We start from the raw sequence: 11,753 nt of genomic DNA, 5'->3' as shown, positions 1-11,753 counted from the left end.
TCTCTCAAATCAAAAAATAAGTAAATACATTTTTGTCAAAAATGGCTGACAGGTTAACTGACAGGATGGGCTGAGTCGACTGAGGAGTGATGGACAGTCTGACTGGGTTATCTGGACTGACAGGGAGACTATAGGATTTTCTGGTTTCAGGTAGGCTCCTGGGAGTGTTGCAGTGACTGGCAGTTTCAGCTTTCCACCCACTTCAGACCAACTCACCAACAGGTCCTGGCTGGTGCCCGAGCCGCAGCTGGAAGGCACCACCTAGTGACCACATGGGGAAGGCCACCCACTTCAGACCAACTCACCACCAACAGGTCGTGGCTGGTGCCCGAGCCGCAGCTGGAAGGCACCACCTAGTGGCCACATCGGGAAGGAAGTCGCTGTTTGAGGGCAGGGCTGTGCGTGGATAAGGCGAAGGATGGCCTGTGGGCCCAGGCTGGAAGCCACAGGGTCGCTGCCCCATCTCCTTTGCTCAACCCACTCCTCTGCCTCCTCCACCTGTGCCTCCTCCTCCCCTAAGGGAGAGGGTGGGCCTCTGGGGAACCTGAGTCACACTACAGGCCTGTCTCTTTACCAGATAGGCTGAGAAGTTGTACTTTTCCTTAGAATCTCTAGCCAGCTGGGCATCTAGATGACTCCAAGGGCCTTCTGGGTTTGACAGGGTTCAAAACCTCATATCTGGGCTGGAGAAGAGGCTCAGCAGTTAAGGCTCTTGCCTGCAAAGCCTAGTGACCTGAATTTGATTCCCCAGATGCACAAAGCGGCGCATATATTCAGAGTTCATTAACAGTGGCTGGAGGCCCTGGTATGCCTATACTCACTCTCTCTCTCCTCCCTCTCTCTCCTTCTCTTTCTCTCTCTGGTGTGATGACACATGTCTTTAATCCCAGCACTCTGGAGACCGAGGTAGGAGGATTGCTGTGAGTTCAAGGCCAGCCTGAGACTAGATAGTGAATTCCAGGTCAGCTTGGGCTAGAGCAAGACCCTTCCTCAAAAAAAAAAAAAAAAAAAACCTACCTCTGGGGACTCCCAGGATTCTTTGAGGACCCCAAGGACTCTAAAAAATCCAGATTCTTAGCCCGGCGGGGTGATTCCAGCACTCAGGAGGCAGAGGTAGGAGGATTGCCATGAGTTGGAGGCCACCCTGAGACTGCATAGTGAATTCCAGGTCAGCCTGGGCTAGAGTGAGACCCTGCCTTGAAAAATCAAATAAATGGGTGTGCGCACTGGAAGGGGCGGGTGGGGAAGGATCTCGCAAGCGAGGTGCGCGCTCCACATTCAGCACCGCCCCCCCCACCTCCCCCCCCCCCGGCCTCCCCCGGCCCCAGCATGCCCAGCCGGGACCAAGGCGGTGCTCAACTTCAACATCCAAGGGAAGCCACGGCTGTCCAAGTTCTCCCAGCCTTACAGTGCAGATGCGCAGCAGCAAATCCTCAAGGAGACTTTCCATTTGGTATCTAAGAGATATGAAAATGTGATTTCCTAGAAGGAGAATTATTAATTGGAGGATCTGACAACAAACTGATTTATAGACATTATGCAGCCCTATATTTTGTCTTCTGTGTGGATTCCTCAGAGAGCACACTTGGCATTTTAGCTCTAACGAAAGTGTTTCTGGAAATGTTAGACAAATGTTTTGAAAATGTCTGTGAACTGGGTTTAATAGTCCATGTAGACAAGGTTGACAATATTCCTGCAGAAATAGTGATGGCAGGATGAATGAGATCCTTACACACAGGTTGATGTACAGAATAAGCTGGAGAAATCTGAGGCTGGCTTAGCAGGAGCGCCAGCCCGTGCTGTATCAGCTGTAAAGAATATGAATCTTGGGGCTGGAGAGATGGCTTAATGGTTAAGGCAATGCCTGTGAAGCCTAAGGACCCAGGTTCAATTCTCCAGATCCCACGTAAGCCAGTGGCACATGCATCTGCAGTTCGTTTGCAGTGGCTAGAGCCCTGGTATGCCCATTCTCCCTCTCTCCTCCTCTCTCTGTCTCTAATAAGTAAATAAAAATGAAAATAAAAGCTTTAAAAAAAAAAAAGAATATGAATCTTGGGCTGGAGAGATGGCTTAGCTGTTAAGTGCTTGCCTGTGAAGCCTAAGGACCATGGTTCAAGGCTCAATTCCCCAGGACCCATGTTAGCCAGATGCACAAGGGGGCACACACGTTTGGAGTTCGTTTGCAGTAGCTGGAGGCCCTGGTGTGCCTATTCTCTCTCTTTCTCTCTCTCTCTCCCTCTTTCCCTCTCTCAAATAAATAGATAAAAATAAAATATGTTCTGAAAAAACAAGTGTGTATTGCACAAAAACATTAAGTAAACTCCAAGGTAACTGGACTCTCAAGGAAAAAAAATCTAAAATAAAATATCTGGATTCCTAAGTCAACTTATGGTATTTGCATTGCTTCTATAACTGGGCCCAATTACTTCTCACCCTTCTCCCTATGCTCCTGGTCACCGGCAGTATACCTGCCAGCTCGCTTGCCCTCCTAACGGAAAATAGCGAATGCCAGCGAGCCCGCTGGGTGGCAGCAAATGCCTCAGAAAGTGGCGCCTTAAGTAACGGCACTACCCTCCCTAAGCCCAGACAGGCTGGGAAAGATGGAGCCATTTCACAGAGGTCCAGAGTGGCAGGAACTTCCTCACTTGTTTGTTTGTTTGCTCGTTTTGTTTCAATTTTTGTCTTTGTTTTTTCCAGATAGGGTCTCACCCTAGTCCAGGCTGACCTGGAATTCACTCTGTAGTCTCAGGGTGGCCTCGAACTCACAGCGATCTTCCTACCTCTGCCTCCTGAATGCTGGGACTCAAGGCATGCGTCACCACGCCCGGCTAACATCCTCACTTTTAAGGAGTGGATTGAACCTTGACTTCCTACTGGACGAGAAGAAGAGACAACACAGAGAGGAGAGGCAGACTCAGAGGGGCCATAGGATGTGAGTGTGTTCAAAGCATTCGTACCTGCCCTCCAGACCATGTAACTCGGGGCATCTGCTCACCTCTGAGGCTGCGTTTTCCTTAGTTGTAAAACTAGGGACAAAAATGTAAATAGCGACTGACCTCACAGGATGTTCTCAGTCTTAACTGAGACAGTACATGGAAATCTCTTACCGCAGGCCGGGTACGGGGGCACACGCCTTTGATCCCGGCACTCAGGAGGCTGAGGTAGGAGGATCGCCGTTGAGTTCGAGGCCAGCATGAGACTACAGAGTGAATTCCAGGTCAGCCTGGACTGGAGTGAGACCCTACCTCGAAGAAAAAAAGAAAGAAAGAAGGTGGGGGGAGGGAGGAAGGGAGGAAAGAAGGAAGGAAGAAAGGAAGGAAGGAAAGAAGGAAATCTTTCATGTAGTTATGAGTCGTAAACCACATTAATAAATTCCACAGGTCACCAAGACCATGACTGGCTGGTATCTGAGTGTGATGTCCCTTGCAAGGAATGGCAACTTGGCTAGGCTACAGGCTCAAATGCCTTCAGCGAAGGTATTATGCAGATGCAAATAGTGTCCGTTATCAGTTCTTTTTGGGGGGGGGGTTGGCTTTTTGGGGGGGGTTGGTTGTTTTTCAAGGTAGGGTCTCACTCTAGCCCAGGCTGACCTGGAATTCACTATGTAGTCTCAGGGTGGCCTCGAACTCACGGCGATCCTCCTACCTCTGCCTCCCGAGTGCTGGGATTAAAGGCGTGCGCCACCACGCCAGGCTTATCAGTTCATTTTTAAGTGAGACAGCACACCCCAGTTAGCCTTAAAACCAGAGATGAGCTTTCCCTGTATAGGGGGGTAAAAAAAAAAATATGCGTGCCAACAGCAGCTTAAGCCCTTTACAAGAGTTCCAGATGCCACTTACAGAGTCATACTCAGCCAGCCCACAAGCACTCAGACCAGCTCCTTGAAACAGCCCTGCATACACGGATTTCCTGCCAATACTGCTTCTCTCAGCGAACCCTAGTAATACACCGTAAGACATGTGTGCTCCAAGGGGTGTGTGCGCGCGTGTGTGTGTATGCACATGGGCATTCAGGTCTCAAAGCCTAAACTTTTCTTCCGTTTCCACATAGTAAGGGTGCATGTGTGTTTATATATTTTTTTTTCTTTTTACTTTTAATTTTATTTATTTGAGAGATAGAAAGAGACAGATAGAGAGAGAGAGAGAGAGAAAGAATGGGTGCACCAGGGCCTCCAGCCACTGTAAAGAACTCCAGATGCGTATGCTACCCTGTGCATCTGGCATACGTGGGTCCTGGGGAATTGAACCTGGATCCTTTGGATTCACAGGTAAATACCTTAACTGCTTGTGTCTATATGTTTTGTTTGTTTATATAGTTTGGTTTTTCAAGGTAGGGTCTTGCTCTAGCCCAGGCTGTCCAGGAATTCACTATGTAGTCTCAGAGTGGCCTTGAACTCACAGCGATCCTCCTACCTCAGCCTCCCAAGTGGTGGGATTAAAGGTGTGTGCCACCATGACCAGCATGTCTATATGTTTGTGGATCCAGGGGACATCAGGTATCATTCCTATCAGGCACCATCCACCTATTTTTTTTCACTTTTTAATTTTTACTTTAGAGAGAGCAAGAGACATACAGAGAGAATTGGTGCACCAGGGCCTCAGCCACTGAAATCACACACCAGATGCTTGCGCCTCCTAGTGGGCATAAGAGACCTTGCACTTACCTCACCTTTGTGCGTCTGGCTTACGTGGACTCTGGAGAGTCGAACCTGGGTCCTTAGGCTTCACAGGCTTGCCTTAACCTCTAAGCCATCTCTCCAGCCCTAATTTTTCACTTTTTAAATTTTTTATTTATTTGCTAACAAAGAGAAAGAATGCTAGCAAGGCATGCCAGGGTCTCTAGCCGCTGCAAACAAACTCCGGACGCATGCGCCACGTTTTGCATCTGGCTGTATGTGGGTACTGGGGAATCAAACCTGGGTCCTTTGGCTTTGCCAGCAAGCGCCTTAACCACTAATCCATCTCTCCAGCCCCTCAGGGCTTCATTTTTCATCATCCTTCTGCCCTTGCTGTATCTTCTGTGGGTGCTCCTCCCCCAAACAGCCTTGCTTCACCCGTTAGTGGCGTGCCTTCCTCCCCAAGCTGTTTACGATACCTTTTTTTAGACATGCCCCTGGAGCCAGATCCTTTCCCTTTTGAACACTCAACTCATACCATGTTTTGGGGTGACTGAGATTTCCCTCACCCCACCACACACCCACACGCACACACACGCATGCACACCTATGGGCCCTGTTAGAACAGGATTTGGCTGGTTTTGTTCATTGTGATATCCTAACTGTCCACACATGGAGAGAAATGAATCGATGCTTGTTTTGTTGGGTGGAGACAGAATAACGCCAGGCCTAATTACAAGTGGCGGGGGGGGGGGGGCGGGGGGCCGCATGCCCTGATTTGCTTGAGGAGATGGTGCCCCCGTTCGCTCTCAATTATCCCAAACTGGCAATATGCTATATAGTGTGCCAAGTATTGCAAAAAGAGAGGGGCTCGACCCAAAGATTCTGCTCTTTTCCAGACCCATGTTGATTCATTTTTCTTCTCCAAAAAGGCCAAGGTTTTCTCTTGTTCTGCGGATATTTCATCTTTAATATATTCTCCCTGCGTTTGTCCCAACCTCAGAAATACATGAGAATTCTGTTTGTTCATTTCACTGCAGGAAGTGTCCTCCTGGAAGGTTGCTATGGTGAGCTAGTGATGTCAGTACTCCGGAAGCAGTTGCCCAGGAGACGAGTAATGTCACTTCAGGGGATGATTACCATAGCAACCATTTTAGAGGGAGTGATGCATGGTGGGGAGTGGCAACAAAAATGAAGTGTGTGAAGGGCAGATGTAGACAGGATAAATAAAAAGCAGAAGGGGCTGGAGAGATGGCTTAGCTGTTAAGGTGCTGGTTTGCAAAGCCAAAGAACCCAGGTTCCATTCCCCAGGACTCATATAAGCCAGATGCCCAAGGGTGTGGAGTTTTTCTTTTTGGTTTTTTTTTTGTTGTTGTTGTTGTTGTTGTTGTTGTTGTTTTTTGCAGCAGCTGGAGGCCCTGGTGCACCCATTCATTCTCTCTCTCTCTCTCTCTCTCTCTCTCTCTCTCTCTCTCTCTCTCTCTCAAATAAATGCAAATAAAATATTTTTTTAAATATTTTATTTTATTTTATTTATTTATTTATTTATTTTTTATTTATTTGAGAGTGACAGACACAGAGAGAAAGACAGATAGAAGGAGAGAGAATGGGCGCGCCAGGGCTTCCAGCCACTGCAAACGAACTCCAGACGCGTGCGCCCCCTTGTGCATCTGGCTAACGTGGGACCTGGGGAACCAAGCCTCGAACCGGGGTCCTTAGGCTTCACAGACAAGCGCTTAACCGCTAAGCCATCTCTCCAGCCCATAAAATATTTTTTAATGAGATTGTTGATTTTGTTGGTTGGGAACTTTTCCAATTCTGAGAATGTATTTTCAGCTGCTCTGGGATAGCCCCCATCCGGTTCTTGTTGGTCCCCCCCCCACCATACTTTCCCTCCTCTCCTTCTGCTCTTTTAAAATATTTTTATTTGCCAGGCGTGGTGGCACACACCTTTAATTCCAGCACTCGGGAGGCAGAGGTAGGAGGATTGCCGTGAGTTCAAGGCCACCCTGAGACTCCATAGTAAATTCCAGGTCAGCCTGGGCTAGAGTGAGACCCTACCTCAAAAATAAAACAAAGTAAAACATATATTTTTATTTATTTATTTGACAGTGAAAGAGGGGGAGAAAGAATAGGTGTGCCAGGGGCTCCAGCCACTGCAAATGAACTCCAGACACGTGCACACCCTTGTGCATCTGGCTGACGTGGGTCCTGGGGACTTGAACCTGGGTCCTTTGGCTTTGCAGGCAAATGCCTTACCCACCCTGACTTCATTTTTACAGAGGCTGCTCTTGAAAGCCTAGGACTTGCTCCCAATCACACCGCCAGTTTATACGTGATGTTAGGGCCAATCTTCAGTCTTCTATGTGGTTCATCAGGAACTTGTAGTGAGTGAGGGGTGGATGGAAAAGATCCCTTTTGGCCACTTTTTTTAAAATTCTGACCTTAGGCCAATCATCACAAATTCAACAAATTGTGAGTTGTGTGCCAGGGGTGAAAAACCCGAGTGACATTTTCGTTCTCTTTTAATATTTTAAAATTTCATACATGTACATTGTAATCACCCCCATTCTCCTTATCACCCTTCCACTCCCACTGCACCCCTCCCCAATTAGTCCCCCTCCTACTTTCATGTCTTTACTTATTTTTATTTTTTGGTTTTTGAGGTAGGGTCTCTCTCTAGCCCAGGCTGACCTGAAATTCACTATACGTTATCAGGCTGGCCTGGAACTCAAGAGCCATCCTCCTGCCTCTGCCTCCCGAGTGCTGGATTAAAGGTGTGCACCATGTCTGGTTTTACATAGCACCTTTTTTTCTTAAAGATTTTATTTTTATTTATTTATTTGAGTCAGAAAGAGAGAGAGAATGGGCGCACCAGGGCCTCCAACCACTGCAAACGAACTCCAGATGCATGCGCCACCCTGTGCATCTGGCTTCCAAGGGATTTGGAGAATCGAATCCGAGCCCTTAGGTTTCACAGGCAAGCACTTCAACCGCTAAGCCATCTCTCCAGCCCTCACCTTTTCTTTCTGCTCTGTGCATATCTTCTTTCTTTCTCTTTCTCTCTCTCTCTCTTTCTGGTGACTGAGTTTAACGAGGGTCGCTTGCAGGAGCACAGGTAGGGGTCATTTACTACAGCATGGGCAATTTACCAGCGGCTGGCTACCTCACTGCAGAAATTAACTCCCCACCCCCAGCTGCCACGAGCTGTCGATAGTTCCTCAGAAGGGGTAGGGCTTCAGGAGCCCCTCCTCCAACCATGATGGAATAAAAGGGCCAATCCTGTGCAGGTCTTGTGCTGGTCACCACTGCTGCCATGACGTCGCGAGTGCAGCAGCCATGTCATGACCAGCAGAGTTCCAGAACACTCCTCTCCATCCTCTGGTATTCTCCACCCCCCCACCCCTCAGGAGGTAGGGTCTCACTCTAGCCCAGGCTGACCTGGAACTATGTAGTCTCAGGGTGGCCTCAAACTCACGGCGATCCTCCTACCTCTGCCTCCTGAGTGCTGGGATTAAAGGCGTGCGCCCCCATGCCCAGCTTTCCTCTGGCTTTCCTTCCACTCTTTCTCCCGTGTTCCCCAAGCTTGGAAGGGGATTGATATGCACGTCCCATTTAGGGCTGAGTACTCAATAGTAACTTAAACTCAGCACTCTGACCACTTGTGATGCTCTGCGGTCACCACCTTCTACTGCAAAAAGAAGCTTCTCTGAGGCTGGAGAGATGGCTTAGTGGTTAAGGCATTTGTCTGAAAAGCCAAAGGACCCAGGTTCGATTTCCCCGGGACCCACGCTAGCCAGATGCACAAGGTGGCGCAGGCATCTGGAGTTCATTTGCAGTGTCTGGAGGCCCTTGCATGCCCATGCTCCTCCCTCTCTCTATCTGCTTCTCTGTCCCTCATAAATAAATAAAAGACAAAATTTCTTTTAAAGATTTAATTTTCATTTATTTATTTATTAGTGACAGAGAGAGGGAGAGAGAATGGTCACACCAGGGCCTCTCTCCAGCCACTCACTGCAAACAAACTCCAGATGCATGTGCCACCATGTGCATCTGGCTTACGTGAGACCTGAAGAATCGAACCTAGGTCCTTAGGCTTGACAGGCATGCACCTTAACCGCTAAGCCATCTCTCCAGCCCGGACAACTTTTTTTAAAGATAATTGTCTTAACTTTTTTTTGTTTATTTTTTATTTATTTATTTGAGAGCAACAGACACAGAGAGAAAGACAGATATATATAGAGAGAATGGGCACACCAGGGCTTCCAGCCACTGCAAACGAACTCCAGACGCGTGCGCCCCCTTGTGCATCTGCCTAACGTGGGTCCTGGGGAATCAAACCTCGAACCGGGCTCCTTAGGCTTCACAGGCAAGCGCTTAACTGCTAAGCCATCTCTCCAGCCCAGACAGAATTTATTTTTAAAAGCTTCTCTGACCAAGGCTGACAGGAGCTACTTTATATATCAACTACAGATATATAAACACTTAAACAAATTTGACCGCATGTCCATTCAGCAAAACAACTGTACTACGGGCCTATGACCTCCCCAACCATGGGACTTTTGGCCAGGTTGATAGTACAGGCATGAATTCCCTCCTGTGGAGCGGGTCTCAGATTCAACCAGAAAACAGTTGGTGACTCCCATTAACAGTCATGCCACCGTTACGCCAGTGGGCACATGTGGCTTGGCGGGTCAGTATTGTGCAGAGCCCACAGCTGGGTAGGACTGCTGATTACTTTTCTGCATCAACACATTGTAGACTATGAATGCACAGAGCCCAGTTCCAGCTTGACTTCTCAGTCTTGCAACCACATCTTCAGTAGTAAGGTCTGACCATCGAGTTCTGGTGGGCAACCAAGATCAGTAATATAGCCTGTATTACTCTGGGGGTCTCTTAACTCGGAGGTATCACCCATGCCTAGCACTGGGGTTTTCATTCAATATATCATGGCTTCATTTTTTTTTTATTGATCCCTCCTCCACAAACACTATTGTTAGTCATAAAACAAGGCTCATGTCAGTTTCAACTGAAGAAAGTATCTCTAACCGTCCACCCAATGGGATGACTGAGTGAAGAGGAAATGATAAACGCTATGCCATTGTGTGGTACAGACCCACAGCACCAGGCCCTCTAAAAAGGCTCACATTAGATGACAGGGAGGAGGGAGGACATCACACACAGAATTTGGAGGCCAGGAGAGATGGCTTAGTGGTTAAGTCACTTTCCTGGAAAGCCAAAGGACCATGGTTCGATTCCACATAAGCCAGATGCACAAGGTGGTGCACGTGTCTGGTGTTCGTTTACAGTGGCTGGAAGCCCTGGTGCACCCATTTCTTCTCTCGGTCTGTCTCTTTCCCTCTCAAATAAATAAATAAAATAAAATAAAATAATAGAATTTGGACAGTTCAGAAGAACATTCCATTCCAGAAGGGAGAGTAAATGCTTAACCTAAATCAATCTTAAAAAAAAAAAAAAAGCCTGACCACTAACTGGCACTCAATCAATTTTAAAATCCAGTCAGTTTGGGGCTGGAGAGACTTTAGCAGTTAAGGTGATTGCCTGAAAAGCCTAAGGACCCAGGTTCAATCCCTCAGAACCCAAGTAAGCCAGATATACATGGTGGCACATGTGTTTGGAATTCTGCAGTAGCTAGAGGCCCTGGTGAGCCCATCCATTCTCTCTCTCTCATAAATGAATTAAAAAAAAAAAAAAAAAAAAAGCTCAGGGCTGGAGAGATGGCTTAGCGTTTAAGGCACTTGCCTGCACAGCAAAAAACCCAGGTTCGATTCCCCAGGACCCACGTAAACCAGATGGACAAGGTGACATATGCGTCTGGAGTTCGTTTACGGCAGCTTGAAGGCCCTGGCACACCCATTCTCTGATTCTTTCTCTCACTTCCTCAAATAAATAAATAAACTTAAAAAGTAAATCAGCTCGGCTGGGCATGGTGGCACATTCCTTTAATCTCAGCACTTGGGAGGCAGAGGTAGGAGGATCACTGTGAGTTCGAGGCCACCCTGAGACTACACAGTGAATTCCAGGTCTGCCTGGGCTAGAGTTAAACCCTATCTCTAAAAACCAAACTAAAAATTTAAAAAACCACATCAGCTTGAAAGCCTGGCATGGGGGCTGGAGAGACGGCTCAGCAGTTAAAGGTCCTTGCTTGCAAAGCCTGAGCACACAAGTTCAATTCCCTAGTACCCATGTAAAGCCAGGTGCACAAAGTGGTGCATGTGTCTGGAGTTCGTGTGCAGTGGCAGGAGGCCCTGGTGTGCCCATATTCTGTCTGCCTCTCTCTCTCTCTGGCATATCCCTGTAATCTTAAAGCTCAAGATCTTGTCTGATACTAGAGGGTCACTTTGAATTAGTTCAAGGCCAGCCCTTGAGCTACATTGGTTCTATCTCAAGCTAAAAAATGGCTAACTTACCCGGGCATGGTGGCGCACACCTTTAATCCTAGCAGTTAGGAAGCAGAGGTAGGGGGATCACTGTGAGTTCAAGGCCAGTCTGAGACTACGTAGTGAATTCCCGATCAGCCTGGGCTAGAGTGAGACCCTACCTCGGAGGGGAAAAAAAAAAAGGCTGACTGTGAAGCTCAGTGGAAGAATGCTTGCCTAGTAAGCCTAAGGCCCGAGTTCAACCCCCCAAAAGCATGCATGCACAAAAGCTAGGCATGCCAGGCATGGTGGCACACACTTTAAATCCCAGCACTCAGGAGGCTGAGGTAGGAGGATCTCTGTGACTTTGAGGCCAGCTTGAGACTACACAGTGAATTCTAGTTTAGCCTGGGCTAGAGGGAGACCCTACCTCAACTCCCCCCGCCACAAAAATCTTCAAAATTGTGGGTTTTTAAGAATACTTACAACTTTCTTAAATTTAATCATGACATCTAATTAGGGAACTACGAGGACATGTAGACACTCAGTATTTGCCTTCAGTGTTAAACATCAACCAACAGTGCAGAGTGGATTAAACACCAAGACACACACACACACGCACATACACGCACGCACGCCACATCCTCGCAGAGGCGCCTGCCATAGACGATGTGTTGTGTTCTGCTCGGCTCATTTAGAAGCGTCAGTTATCAGGAAGGGTGCGGACGGCTGCATCAACCGGGTTCTCAGAAAGTGAT

General features: G+C 47.9%; 1 pseudogene; it reads left to right on the top strand.

Moving 5' to 3' along the window:
* The first annotated feature begins 418 nt into the window (after positions 1–418).
* Positions 419–2,502, top strand: LOC101597813 (annotated as a pseudogene).
* The last annotated feature ends 9,251 nt before the right edge of the window (positions 2,503–11,753 follow it).

The sequence above is a fragment of the Jaculus jaculus genome, chromosome 13 (assembly GCF_020740685.1).
Source record: "Jaculus jaculus isolate mJacJac1 chromosome 13, mJacJac1.mat.Y.cur, whole genome shotgun sequence".
Taxonomy (NCBI): domain Eukaryota; kingdom Metazoa; phylum Chordata; class Mammalia; order Rodentia; family Dipodidae; genus Jaculus; species Jaculus jaculus.
This window is presented reverse-complemented; position numbering and strand designations above follow the sequence as displayed.